This window comes from Diadema antillarum, unplaced genomic scaffold, assembly GCF_040938485.1.
Source record: "Diadema antillarum isolate AM-2024a unplaced genomic scaffold, OU_Dant_1.0 seq00000531_RagTag, whole genome shotgun sequence".
NCBI classification, from domain to species: domain Eukaryota; kingdom Metazoa; phylum Echinodermata; class Echinoidea; order Diadematoida; family Diadematidae; genus Diadema; species Diadema antillarum.
In genome coordinates, this window is record NW_027271482.1 from 753,213 (window position 1) to 767,135 (window position 13,923).

At 40.7% G+C, this 13,923-nt stretch overlaps 1 pseudogene; it reads left to right on the top strand.

Moving 5' to 3' along the window:
- LOC139734517 (tryptophan 5-hydroxylase 1-like) overlaps positions 1-13,923 on the top strand; it is a 152,616-nt pseudogene that overhangs the window by 9,955 nt on the left and 128,738 nt on the right.

Sequence of the window (13,923 nt, forward strand, 5' to 3'; positions counted from 1 at the left end):
TGGTGGCGCCCTAAGCGGTAGATATTTCAGGGTCTGCTTGTGTGTCCGATCCTGGCTGTGTTTCTTGACTGATTTTGTTTTTCTTCAAATTTGATATGTAAACATATTATAGTCAAATTTAGACACACTTTCACATTGATACAGCTGCTCCCACTGTTCCCCCTTTTACAGGGTCAAAGGTCACCCTGATCAGGACAAAATTTGCAAAAATGCTTGTTTATGCAATAATTTTATTGTTACTGGATTTTACTCAGACTTGATAAGGAGGTATATGGCTGGTCATTCACATGAAGGACACAACAGTTTGTGATGACGGCGCCCTCAGTGTTCCGGCTTGGAGGCCATGTCACATTTCTTGTACATGCTCTCTAAGCCACATTTCTTGTCGGATTTTATTCAAACTTGCTATGTAGGTTTGTGGGGGGGGTATTATAGGTGACAAAAGTTTCTATTGACAGCGCCCTCATTGCTCCGACTTTTCAGGATGCCATGTCATATTTCTTGTATGTGCCATTCTACATGTAACCTCCTTCCTCATGGGATTTTATTCAGACTTGCTAAGGATCGGCGAACGGATGGTCATTCTACATGTACATGTGGGACACAACAGTTTGTGGTGGTGGTGCCCTCAGTTCCCCAAGTTTGATGCCAGTCACATTTCTTGTCGGATTTTATTCGAACTTGCTATTGAGGTTTATGGGGAGTTATTCTAAGTAACATAAGTTTTCATTGCCATTGCTCTCATTGTTCAAACTTTTATAGGATGACATGTCATATTCCTTGTATGTGCTATATACCAGCCTCATTTCTGGTTGGATTTTAGATTGTATCCTGCGACAGTTGCCATATTATACAACATTCTGGCCTAAAAAGTAATCCAGATGGGGTATGGGAGACGGGTTCGGGGGAAACATGTGCTCAAACGGGTCTTCTGTGCGAGTGCTCTAGTTAATACTTATTTATAAACACTTTGTTATGAAGAAAATTAGTTGAACATCCTAGGATCTTAAATACTTAAGTGATAAATTGAGCAAATAAAATGGGATTCCATCGGGATTCGAACCCGAGACCTCAGGATTGCTGGCCCGGTGCTCTACCGACTGAGCTATAGTAAGACCTATTACAGTGTTCGTCCCAGAAACCCTCTTTAGTAGATAAAACTGTACTCTTCATAGGAAACCCTCTAAAAGATAAATAAATAAGAGATGGCAAGAACTGTGTATGGTTCAATTTTAGATCTTTGATAATGCCATCGTGCTATTTTTAATAGGATTTCCCAATTTCTAGCTAGAAGACGGACAGGATGTATACTTTTTCCTCCTTTTATTTCTCGCTTCACAAGTTAAGTACGCCTTATTGTACATATCCTACTTGCCTGCTAAGACGTTCAATTAGTTCAATTATCTTATCTTTGCAATTATAATGTGTGACGTTTTATGGATAAAAACGTTTTATATCGTAGCGATTCACCTCGATTTGTAGCTTGTGTTTGTAAAATTATTCTCCTCAAAACGGTACATTTTTCATGAAACAGAATAACTGTTTTCATGGATGCATCTTCTTTTTCTGAATCCTGCTATATTAATAGACGATTATTATTTTCTGTGAATTTATACTAAACTAACACCTTCGCAGATGACTTTACGCCCCCTCTAGATCATGTAAAGCAGGTGTGTACTGCAGCATTGACCATTTTGTGAAATGTTTTCTTGTAAACTTCATTTCACAACTGGGTATTTTTTTATGTCCAAATCATTTTTTTTTTCTAAGTAAGTGTATCGAGTTTTGTGGATAGGAAAAAGGGTATGTTAGCATTTTTGGAATTAGACTACTCGCACAGGAGACCCGTTTGAGCTCATTGTATCCCCCGAACCCGTCTCCCATACCCCATCTGGATTACTTTTTAGACCAGAATGTTGTATAATATGGAAACTGTCGCAGTCCGACAAGAAATGTGGCTTATAGAGCATATACAAGAAATGACATGGCCTCCAAGTCGGAACACTGAGGTCGCCGTCACCACAAACTGTTGTGTCCTCCATGAAGAATGACCACCCATACACCTCCTTATCAAGTCTGAGTAAAATCCAGTGAGTAACAATCAAGTTATTGCATAAATAAGCATTTTTGCAAATTATGTCCTGATCAGGGTGACCTTTGACCCTGTAAAAGGTAGAACAATGGGGGCAGCAGTATCAATATGTAAAGGTGTCTAGATTTGACTTTATTATGTTTATATACCAATTTTGAAAAAGAAATCAGTCAAGAAACACAGCCAGGATCGTACACACAAGTAGACCCTGAAATATTTACCGCTTCGTGTATGAAAACGGAACAAGCGAGGGCGCCACCACCAAAAACAATAGACATTTTTAATCAACTGTAAGGCACCTTTTTGCCAAATTTGAAGAAAATCTGATAAGAAATGTGGCTGATACAGCGCACACAAGAAATGTGACATGACACCCAAGTCGCAACACTGAGGGCGCCGTCACCACAAACTGTTGTGTCCTTCACGTAGAATGACCATCCATACACCTCCTTAGCAAGTCTGAATAAAATCCGTTGAGTAACAATCAAGTTATTGCATAAATAACCACTTTTGCAAATTTTGACATGATCAGGGCGACCTTTGACCCTGTAAAAGGTGCAACAGTGAGCGCAGCATTATCTATAGGCGTATAGATTTGACTAAGATACATTTGCATACCAAATTTGAAGAAAAAAAAATCGGGCAAGGAATAAAGCCAGCGTCGCACACACAAGCAGCCGTGTTAAAGTTACCTTTTCATGTGTAAAGACGGAACAAGCGAGGGCGCCATCAAAAACAGTGGGCGTCTTCGTTTTTCCATAATACACCTTCATGCCAAATTTGAAGATGATCTAAGAAGAACAGCAGCCAGTAGAGCGTTCACAAGAAATCTCTGCGGCGGACGCGGCGGACGCGGCGGACGCGGACGTGGACGCGGACGCGCAATGAGGCCAAATCCATAATATCCTCCGAATTCTGTTCGGGGGATACAATTAATGTGGATAGATCTCATCACACTTTTACTGAATTTTGTTTATTTTTTCACAAACACTCACACACGCAAAACCAATTAAAGATCTTGAACATTTCAGGGGGTGAGGGAGGGCAACTCTCAAGGGTAAAACCTTTGCAACTCTCCTCTTCAATCTCATATCTTCCTTATGCAATTATCTGGACACCCTATACAATTGATTGGTCTATAGGTGGCGCTGTTCATCTTGTCTGTCTTGTGGGCCTTCTTTGCCTAGTGTCGGGCTCGTGAGTCTTTAAAGCGTAGTGTCAGTCTCGTGGGCTTTGTGAGCGTAGTGCGGAACGCGTGGGTTGTATTACCAGTGTGCTGCATGACTTGTGAGTTGTATGACTCGTGGGTGTCGGTCTCGTGACGTGCACCCATTATGGAAATCCTTGCCGGAACAAATCAAATCACGCGAAACATTTTTTCCCTTTCAAAGCCACCATGAAAAAGCATATTAAACTGTAAGGATTAGTCAACATTTGATTATCTCATTCTTCAAATGGTTCATGCAATCGGTATTTCGGGTAACATTCAATGAATCTATCCAACATCAAACCATTTAGCAAACTTCACGCCTATAGACACGGAAAAAAGGCATGTCCTATGAAACACGCGCTTGCTAAGCGAACGCAGCAATTCAATTCCTTATTCTACATGCTAGAAAGAAGTTTACCTATACAGCACCAGCACTCATTGCACTCACTCCACCCTTTTTAACATTGTCACTGCAATGCAACTCCAGAATATCGGATACCCTGGCTTCCCTTTTGATTTGTACTTACAAATTTATATATATATTTATCTATTGAATCTTTTCTTGAGGTTGTCGTCTCTTCAAGTCATTTGCCTAACGACAGCTTCTTGCATTCCAGTCCCGCCAAAATCGTTCTACCATAAATCAGTTAAATGGAAGATTAAACGAGAACTTACCGTTTGAAGTTTAATATTAATTTTATGAGTAATTGGAGGGTGAGATTACGTCATATATGAGAGATCCCGCTAGTGCGCGCGCCACTCAATATTAGAAGCAAGAATGTGACCACTGATGTAGGAAGATAACGAGAGATTAAGTTACCGTTTGAAATTTGGGGGAGGGTGAGGTGGGACGTAATCTCACCCTCCAATTACTCATAAAATTAATATTAAACTTCAAACGGTAAGTTCTCGTTTAATCTTCCATTTTATATCGTAATTTCGTGAGAGATTACGTCATATATGAGATTTCAAAGCCAGTGGTTACATTCTCGAGGCAACCCCCCCGAAAAGGGGTAGGAAGCATACCTTACAAGAGGTTCCATTGCAAATCTCATTCAGGTTGAATGCTGCAGAGATATTGTGTCTCCAAGAGTTCACAAGTTCAGGCAGTTCAAGACATGTCTGCCCAAATCTTAGGGCTTCACAGTCTATTTTTTGATAATTGTTTCTACAAAGGTTTTCTCAGCAGGACAGGGCTTGTTGTAGTACTTGCGAAAGGTTCTTTCGTTGGCCCAACCGGCTTGCGCAAGTATTTTAGATACTGGGAAATTTCCCTTATTGGCTGCGGAGGTAGACGCTGCCCGAGTAGAGTGCGCCTTGTAGATCTCTGTATCAATACCCGCAGCCTCCAAAACCTCCTTAATCCAGCGAGCGATTGTTTGAGATGATACCCTGTGATACGGTTTCTTGTAGCTAACAAAAAGGTACCGTTCACTAGCTCTGATTCTGCGGGTCCTGCTGATGTATTCCTGCAAGTACCTGACTACACAAAGTCTCCTGTCTGGCGGGTATGCCTGGAGCTTGACACTGTGTGAGTAATTTCCAGGCTTGCTCTGTTTTAGGAGATCATGAAGGTGAAAGGTGACTGCATTATCTCTTAACACCATACCATCCAAGCTTAGATAGTGTAATGATTGAATCCTTTGTGCTGAGATTAATGCAATAATCACACACAATTTAAGCGTCAATTTTTTCAGGTCCAAAATGTGCGCTGGGGACCAAGAACGAAGAAAATTGAAAACAAGGTTAACGTCCCACATTTCCATGTATCTAGGCTTGGGTGGGCGTAGCTGAAAGACTCCCTTCATAAACCTCTGGATAAAGGGATGGTTTCCAACTGTAAACATAGTATCTCGAAGAATCACAAATGAAGATAGAGCACTCCGTGCTAAGTTTATGACACTGTAACCTGCCCCTTTATCGAAGAAAATGTCACTCAGGAATTCCAGGATAGCTTGAACATCCGAGTACAAGTAGTTGCTGCATTTTTTGTCACAAAATGCTTTCCATTTGTTTATGTACACTGCATACTGTTTTTTAGTCCCTTTTCTCCAAGAGGAGGCCATTACAGCAGTTATCCGTGCATTCAATCCCGCATCTCTGAAGGGCTTGCACAGAACCTGCAAGCAAGAAGATCAATCTGAGTGTTTAGTGGGTGAGGAGTGTTAGAAACTGGCAATGTTAGTAAGGATTCACTCCTATGAATAACAAGTGGTTCCTCATTCATCATCCTGTTTAGGAGAGGAAACCATGGCTGGCTTGGCCATTTTGGGACTACTAGTATCCCAGTTGCATTATCAGATTTGATTTTTTGAATGCACTTAGCAACTAAGCAGAAAGGAGGAAATGCGTAAAAGTACCACTTTCCCCAATCGAGAGTAAAGGCATCAACAGCCTTGGCATGTGGGTCGAGCAACCATGTGACATAGTTCTCTACCTGCTTGTTAAGTCTGGAGGCAAATAGGTCTATTTCTGGTGTCCCAAAACGTGAAGTTATTTCTTGGAAAACTGTGCGGTCAAGCATCCATTCTGTGCGGTCATTGAAAATTCTAGACATGCGGTCTGCCTCCACATTCAGCTTTCCTGGCAAGTGTGCTGCAGTGACCCAAATTTTACGAGTTTCGCACCACTGCCAAATCTCTCGGGCTGCCCGATCACAGTCAAGGGATTTAATGCCTCCCATGTTGTTAATGTACGCAACAGCAGTACTGTTATCTAGCCGTAACAAAACATGAATGTTTTGTGAATTAGAACAGAAGGACTTGAGTCCCATGCCAGCAGCCAGGGTCTCCAGATAATTAATCTTATTCTCCCTGGCTTTTTGCAGCTCGTCTTCATTCCATCTACCCCCTGTATGGGTGGTATGATCAGATGCCCCCCAGCCTTTGCCACTGGCATCCGTGCACAATTCGAGCATAGGTTTAGGGTGTCGTAAGGGTGAGAAAGTAGACTGCACATTGTCTGTCCACCATTGCAGCTCTTGTTTTGCTTCCAAAGATAGGCTCATTTTTCTGTCAAAATGCCCCTTATTCATTTTGAGTGCTTTGATTTTGTCCCTTTCTAAAGCCCTGTAATAGAGCTGTCCATACTGGACTGCGGGAAACGATGCTACCATTTTCCCGATAATTCTAGCCACCTGCCTGATACTGGGGTTTGCCATTTGCATAAGTTCATTGCACAAGGACTGTATTTCCTCTGATTTGTTATCAGGCAGTCGAATTGTCATGGCCTGAGTATTGAGAATGAAACCAAGAAATTGTATTTCTTGAGTGGGGCATAGTACTGATTTTTCTGGGTGTACTAAGAACCCAAGTTGTGCAAGGATGCTAGTGGTTTCAAAAACCGTTTGCAATGTTTGATTCTCACTTTCTCCAATAATGAGTACATCGTCAAGGTATCCAATTACTACATGCCCTTGCTCTCTCAGTAATGTAAATACAGGTTTCAGTAGTTTAGTGAATAACCTTGGCGCCGTGCTCAGGCCATTAGGCAGTACTTTGAATTGCCAAAGTTGATTTTTCCAGGAGAACTTTAAGAACTTCCTGTGTGTTGGGTGCACAGGTACTGTATAGTACGCGTCCCGAAGGTCGACTGAAGCTAAGAAGCTATTTTCTGAAATGAGTTCAATAGCAGTATGGATATTTTCCATCTTAAAATGCTGGTACTGGAGATATTTGTTGAGATCAGACAGGTCTAGGATAACGCGTGTACCCCCGTCTTTTTTAGGCCGTGTAAAAATATTAGACACGAATTCTCCAGTTTCCATCTGGCACGGTTCGATTACTCCCTTGTCATGGAGTTTAGAAATTTCAAGATCAATATCAGCCTCTTCGGCTTTATCACACCGAAAAAGGTAAGGGGGTTTAGTTCTAGATGGTGCACCCATCTCTTTACTGAATTCAAGCCTGTAGCCACTTACAGCATTTAGCACATGTGGGTCTGAAGTGATTTTGCGCCACTTTGGGAGGAATTGCTTCAGTCGACCTCCTACCATAGGTTCTACATTATTATGACATAGCTTTGCATAATCACTAGAATCAGATGTCATGTTTACCTCGTCAGTTGAACTGGAGGTTATCGTGCTCTCTTCATCCCTGAGCCCTGCTTGCTGCCGCAGTGCGGTTGGTGCTGGCTGGGATGTGTGAAGGTGTGGGGAGCCGACGGCTTCCCCCTCCCCTTGGGGCGCTGGCCTAAAAAAGCATGGCTGGTAGCTCCAGTCCACGGTCCTTTTGCACCTGTAGGCCTAGTGACATCACTTGTACTTGCACGAGAAGAAGTCCAGCCCGCGTCGCGGTACTGTTGGGGCAAATTTGAGCTTCCTGATGTAATCTTGCTCCTGCCCTTGCCATATGCACTCCTGCCATAGTCATATGGGCTGAAACGCTGCTTTTTGTATTGTCTGCTATGCTCACTCCTGAGGACACCCTCAGTTGCTTTTTGTTCATCTCTTATGTCTTTCATTTGCCTTCCCAGGTCGTCACCAAAAAGGAATTTGGAGACCGGGGTAGAGGGCTTGCAGAGATGCTGGAATTGATAACCAATGTCTGGTTTCATGAATTCCTTACGCAAGGAATTTAGCTCGAAATTCGCACTGCACAGAAGTGCTAGTGCATCTTGTTGCTGTTCAGTGATATCCTGTGCCGACACTGTATGTATGTAGGCATTGATGCCTCTCGTGAGATTCTTTTGGAGTCTCTGAAATTTGAGGTCTCGTGTCTTTGAAAAGGCAGGTAGTCCATTCCAGATTCTTTGGTTGACTTTCGGCACATCCACCAGCTCACAGTTGCTGGGAATGGGGTATTTAGTGATCGTTTCATCTACCACTTTGGGCTCGAGCTGGTGGGTCAGAAGGTAGGCTGTAGACTTAGCAATTTCTGGGTCAATGGGGGGACCAACTTCCTCAGCCACAGCAAATTTGGCTGCAATGTTTGGCACTTTCTCCACTACAGAAGGGGGAACTTCGCCTTCTTCAATATCAAATTTATCATCACGACTATCCCCTTGACCTGGTTGGATAATCACAGAGTTTTCATCCATATCTCGGCCCAGAAATGGTGCCGCATATTCATCATCATAATGGCAGTCAGTATCTGCCGAGTCTGAAGGGGAGTATTCAGAACGAGTCCTGATACTCTTTCCATTGCCACCGCCTTCACGGGCTGGTGTCTGCTTTGCCGACTGTGCCTCCACAAATTGAACAACCACAGCTAATTGGCCTTCAAGCTTGCCGAGTCTATCTTCCAAAGTTGAAACTTTAGAGGCCAGTTTGGCAGGTGGTTTCACTGTTTTGTTTGCACCGGTACTACCGCTAGGGTTAGCACTGCTTGTTGTAGTAGTACTATTACTAGTACCTGCCTTGCCGGCTCTAGTAGGCGTTTTACCTTTGGTTGTCGCAGTTTTCTGCTTGCACTCTTGTGCGTGCTGGTCTCCGCGACCCCCGCCGGTGGCTGCCGGGGACGCGACTGCTGTCAGCAGCGGTGGTGCGGCTGCGCCGCCCACGTTTGGAACGTTGGTCGAAGACATAAATTCCGTTGCTGTTCAGCTGAAGAATGATCGTTAAAACCAGAAAAAACCTGGCAAAACCTCCCGTTGAGGTAACTTTCGCTATTACGTCGATCCAACTCGAACGAAAACTTGAATATTCAAGTGCAATTCCGGCGAATTTTCCGAGCACAGAAATTCGCGTGTTAGCAAGATGGCGGCGACTAACGAATTGAGTGGCGCGCGCACTAGCGGGATCTCTCATATATGACGTAATCTCTCACGAAATTACGATATAAAATAACCGTTTATTTCTCTATCCTGAATTGTTTAAGCCAACATACCTTTCCACTCTGTCATCAAAATGTTGTGTATGAAATTTTACTTGTTCGAATGTACTGAAGGTAAGCCTGACTGTTCTTGAAAAATGAAATAAAGAAACATGCTGCACTTCATTTGAAATACGTTCAATGCTGAAAACAGAATAAAATCCGAATCCAACTTGAACTTAACCGAACCGATATGTAAACTTATGATTGCATTGTCATTGGTTGTACGAGATCCTAAAAGCTACAGAAAATACACATATATTAATATACACTACGTACGCATCGTTGAGTCATTACGTACGCATGGTTCCCTCACAACACTAGCCTTTGGACAAGGCCTCGCGCGCTGCTTGACTCTCAGCAGTGTCGGAAAATAGACTAACGCAGTGTGCGTGACAGCAGTGATCGCTGGACCTAGCGGCGAGGCCTTTGCTAAACTTGCGGAGCTCATATATTCGCATGTGAATAAGGGTCTTACATGTTCAGCAGCTAGAGACGATCATGGCCAATCATAATAGTTTTAATGGATTCGTTTATTGAATGATGGGGGAATCTGTTCAAATGTGCTAAATAATTAATAGTATACAGTTCAATGTTCTATTAAACATGGCTTTATTGATAATAACAAAAGTGTATTGAATGACTAGAGTATTCATTAACTTGCTATATAAGTAGGTCTGTCGTACATTTAAAATTTTGCTCCGCTGTTGTTGTTGTTGTTTTTTTTTTCAATATCCTACGTATAGTGGTTCGCGCGATCTGTTACGTATTGCACATCCCGTGAACTTTGGACTGGGTACCAGGTACTTGGTGCACATAAATGTACGTAAACACTTGTATGAATGAAACGAAAGTTCTTCGCCTCGATTTGAATGGCAGGATTGAGCTAGCTGCTGGTGAATTACATTGTATGTCTAATTACTCAGAACCTCCACCAGTAGGTGAAACCTACTACGGTCAGTAGAGGTTGTGTTTTCGGTTCCGTATGTGTGTTTGTCTGTCTGCCTGTCTGTTTGCGTACTAGACAACTTGAGACAGATGAACACATTTTAAGTGACCAATGCTACCTTATACAACCCGATCACTTTCATATCACAATAACAATCTCATGCCACACAAATATGAACATAAGATTATATGCATGTACAGCATGCTGAGACACACCAACTTACATACACAAACACGCATTCACAAACACAAGAAAACACACACACACGCACGCACACACACACACAATCTATACAAATTTATGTAAATGCATCCCACATATATCATTACACACATTCCCACATTGCATAGTACATACAGATGGTACTATCTTGCAGATACTTAGCACCTAGGGCGAATAAAAGTTCATGTCAGGCAAGCACACAACTAAATCATTGCAGTCTACTTGTCCAATCAGGCAATTTAATCAGTGTAGCCTTTACTCTACTGAGGAAAAAAAGTATTCAAGTCATTGTGGTCCTACAATATAGTCTGGGGACTACTGTATTAATCTTCTTAAAATGAATGTGACACTGGACGTTAGCTGGCGAATGACCGTTGCACACACTATACATGAACAAAATCAATAAATATTGTATCTTTAAAAGAAGGCGAAAAAAAAGAGAAATGAATCTACAATATCCACTTGTCGCGTCGACCAAATGCACGCAAAGTAAATTTAAGCAACATTTCAGTACCATAACAATTTAATACAATAATTGAATGGCTACAACATGTATTCATTTATTAATTCCTATATAGCAGAAGTATTGTCCATTTCAGTACCATCACAATTTAATGCAGTTATTGAATGGCAATGACATTTCTTTAAATTTCTTTAAATTTATTTCTAATAGCAGAAAAAGTCATCATTCCCTACCCCGTATAATATTCAAAGAAGTGTCTGTGTGATCACAAGTCAATGCAAAAAAAAAAATCTTTATATTTCTTACAATACAAAAAAAAACCTTCCATTAGTGCGATGAAGTGATCTTAGAAATAGATAAAATAAAAAGATGTAAACAACAGTAAAGCAAATCATTTCATATTCATCACAAATAAAATAGAAAATTTGGTAAAAGTACAATTAAGTTTGCATGGAGAATATCTATAGGTGGCATACAGTAATCAAGGTACAATCACAACCCTTTAAAGTCTGTCCATTACTATACTACTGTGCATTAGCACGTGTGTGTCATGTGTGTCTGTGACTGGGTATGCCTATGTTCACCTGTCAGTCTATGTGTGTATATTTGCATGTATAGCACTCGATATATTTTCAACAAATTCCTCTACTGCCTGATTACAGTTTCGTATTAGGACAGAGCCGAGTTAATTCAGTTAGGGGAAAAAATAGGATATGAACAATTGCTCATCAGGCAGTGCTAGAAAACTAACCACAACCTCGTGTGCATAATCATCAATATCATATGCGTGCTGGACCAAAGTGGAATACGCGGGTTATTTTCTTGCAATCTATGCCCATCCCAAATGCTATGGTACAGAAGAGAACCCTTACCCAGTCATCTGGTTCTGACATGAAATATTGTATTTCCTCCTTTATGCACTCCTTTCAGCAGTGATGGAATGATACATGGGATAGTGGGAGTCCTTTTCATCCACTTACGTGTCTTTTAAGTAGCTACTGAAATCTCTGCACTGATGACGAGTCCGGTAGAATGTGACGGTTCTCTCAGTTTCACTATTTTGACTCAAGTAATTCTTTAACCAATGATGAAAATATCTTGGCATCTTCCTGAAGTGGTGAGTTGACAACAGAATAGCGGATGTTGGGCCTATCTGGTGCCTGTATGTTAATTTCAAGATGCTGAAGGCCCAAACTCTCTCTGAGGTTATCTCTTGTAAAGGTGAAGTATCGTTTTATTTCTATTTGCAGTATATGATATCGTGACGAAAAGGCTTGCGCTGGTTGATGATTTTGAGAGGGAAAAAAATTGCAGTCGATGTTTTCGTGACGAGATTATTTTCGCTTGTTTATTTCGTAACGAGTGACGTGCGTTATTTGAATTCGTTAAGAAAATATTTGCAGTTGATGTTTTCGTGAGGAAAATATTCGCAGTAGTTCATTTCGTGACGAATTATTTCCTGTTGTTGATTTCGTGACGAAATCATTCTCGATACTTTATTTTGTAATGACTATTTTGCACTAGTTGATTTTGTGACAAAATAACTTGCACTTGTGGATTTCATGACGAAATAATTCGCAGTTGATGTTTTCAGGGCTAAATTATTTGCGGTAGCTGATTTCATGACGAAATGACTTGCGTTAGTTGATTTCCTGACTAAATTGAGTGCACTATTAGTTTATTAATTCAGGGACGAAATGATCTGCAGTAGAATATTTCAGTTTCAGTTTCAGTTTCAGTAAGTTTTATTTCTCCACTTGTACGTAACAGAAGATAAGTATAACAATATCGAACATATTCTCAAGTCATGAAAATCAAAACAAAGTGTCGCATTACAAATATATAATCATGTGAAATAATACATAAATATCATTTCAGATTTTTAAGTGTACAGGTGGAGGAGACCGTTATCAATAAGCAAAACGCTTGACTTGGACAACGGCCTCTGAACATAATATGCCTTGTAACAATTTTTTTTATTTAACTAAAGGAAGAAACAGAACAATTATACACACGTATAACAAATAATGTAAATCTTTAAAGTATTCAAAATGTCATTTGACCAAAAAGGACAACACAAGGTGGAATGTATAAAGACGAAAGAAGGACAAAACAAAACAAAACAAAACAAAGCCCGAGAATTGGGCACCCGAATAGGAAGAGTAGCGGAGAGAGAGAAGAGAAGAAAAGCGATGACATACAGTGTTCAGGAGTTGGGAACAATATAACAAAAGCGTAATTTCTAATTCGAGTGGTACATTGCGAGAAGAACGTTTTCATAAGATGATTTAAAACATTGGAGAGAAGAACTGCGTTTAAGGTCATCATTCAATGAGTTCCATACATCTAGACCATGATGTCTGATGGAATTTTGAGCTATAATGAGTTTAGGGTTTTCCAAATGATGATCTGTCTCATGACGGGTAGGATATGAATGAATACTATAATTTGAAATATACATATCTTTAAAAAAATCAGGGAGCTGATTGTTAGTATGTTTATACATAAATATTGCTGTTTGCCATGTATGTATATCAGAAGTAAAGAGTCTTTAAGTCATAAAGCAAAGATTCAATGTGTGCTAAGTAGTGTGAACCGGTAATAAGTCTTACAGCACGTTTTTGTAATCACCATATTTATTTTGTTAACACCGCAATTCCCCCACACAATATTACAGTAGGTGATATGGGGTAATATGAGTGCATTATAAAGAATTTGAAGGGTATATTTGGTAAGATATTCTCTTACTTTCCAGAGGATCCCGATATTTTTTGATATTTTTGAATAAACTCGGGGTATATAATCCAGTCAGTCGTCACGGCGCACCGTGCGAATCTCGCACAGAGCGCGGAGGACGTATGCACGCTCGGAGCTGTCATGAATACATAATTAGCTGTGCAGTGTTCTTTTTAAACTATCGTTGTGCAGCCCCAGCATAACATTTACAGCTCATTTTTACATTAAATGAAAGAAGAAAACTCACGGTCTATTTTAATGACAATGATTTGATAATACTGGAAAGGGAATTAGGGTAAAAATACGAGTAATTTCACGCGTTGAAAATATAAAATTTCAACCCGAAAGAAGTGGGTCAAATACGTTCTTAACCACCTTGCATCTCTTTCAAACTAAATAAGTAGGATACTTGATTATCTTATTTTCAAAATACGGAAAAAT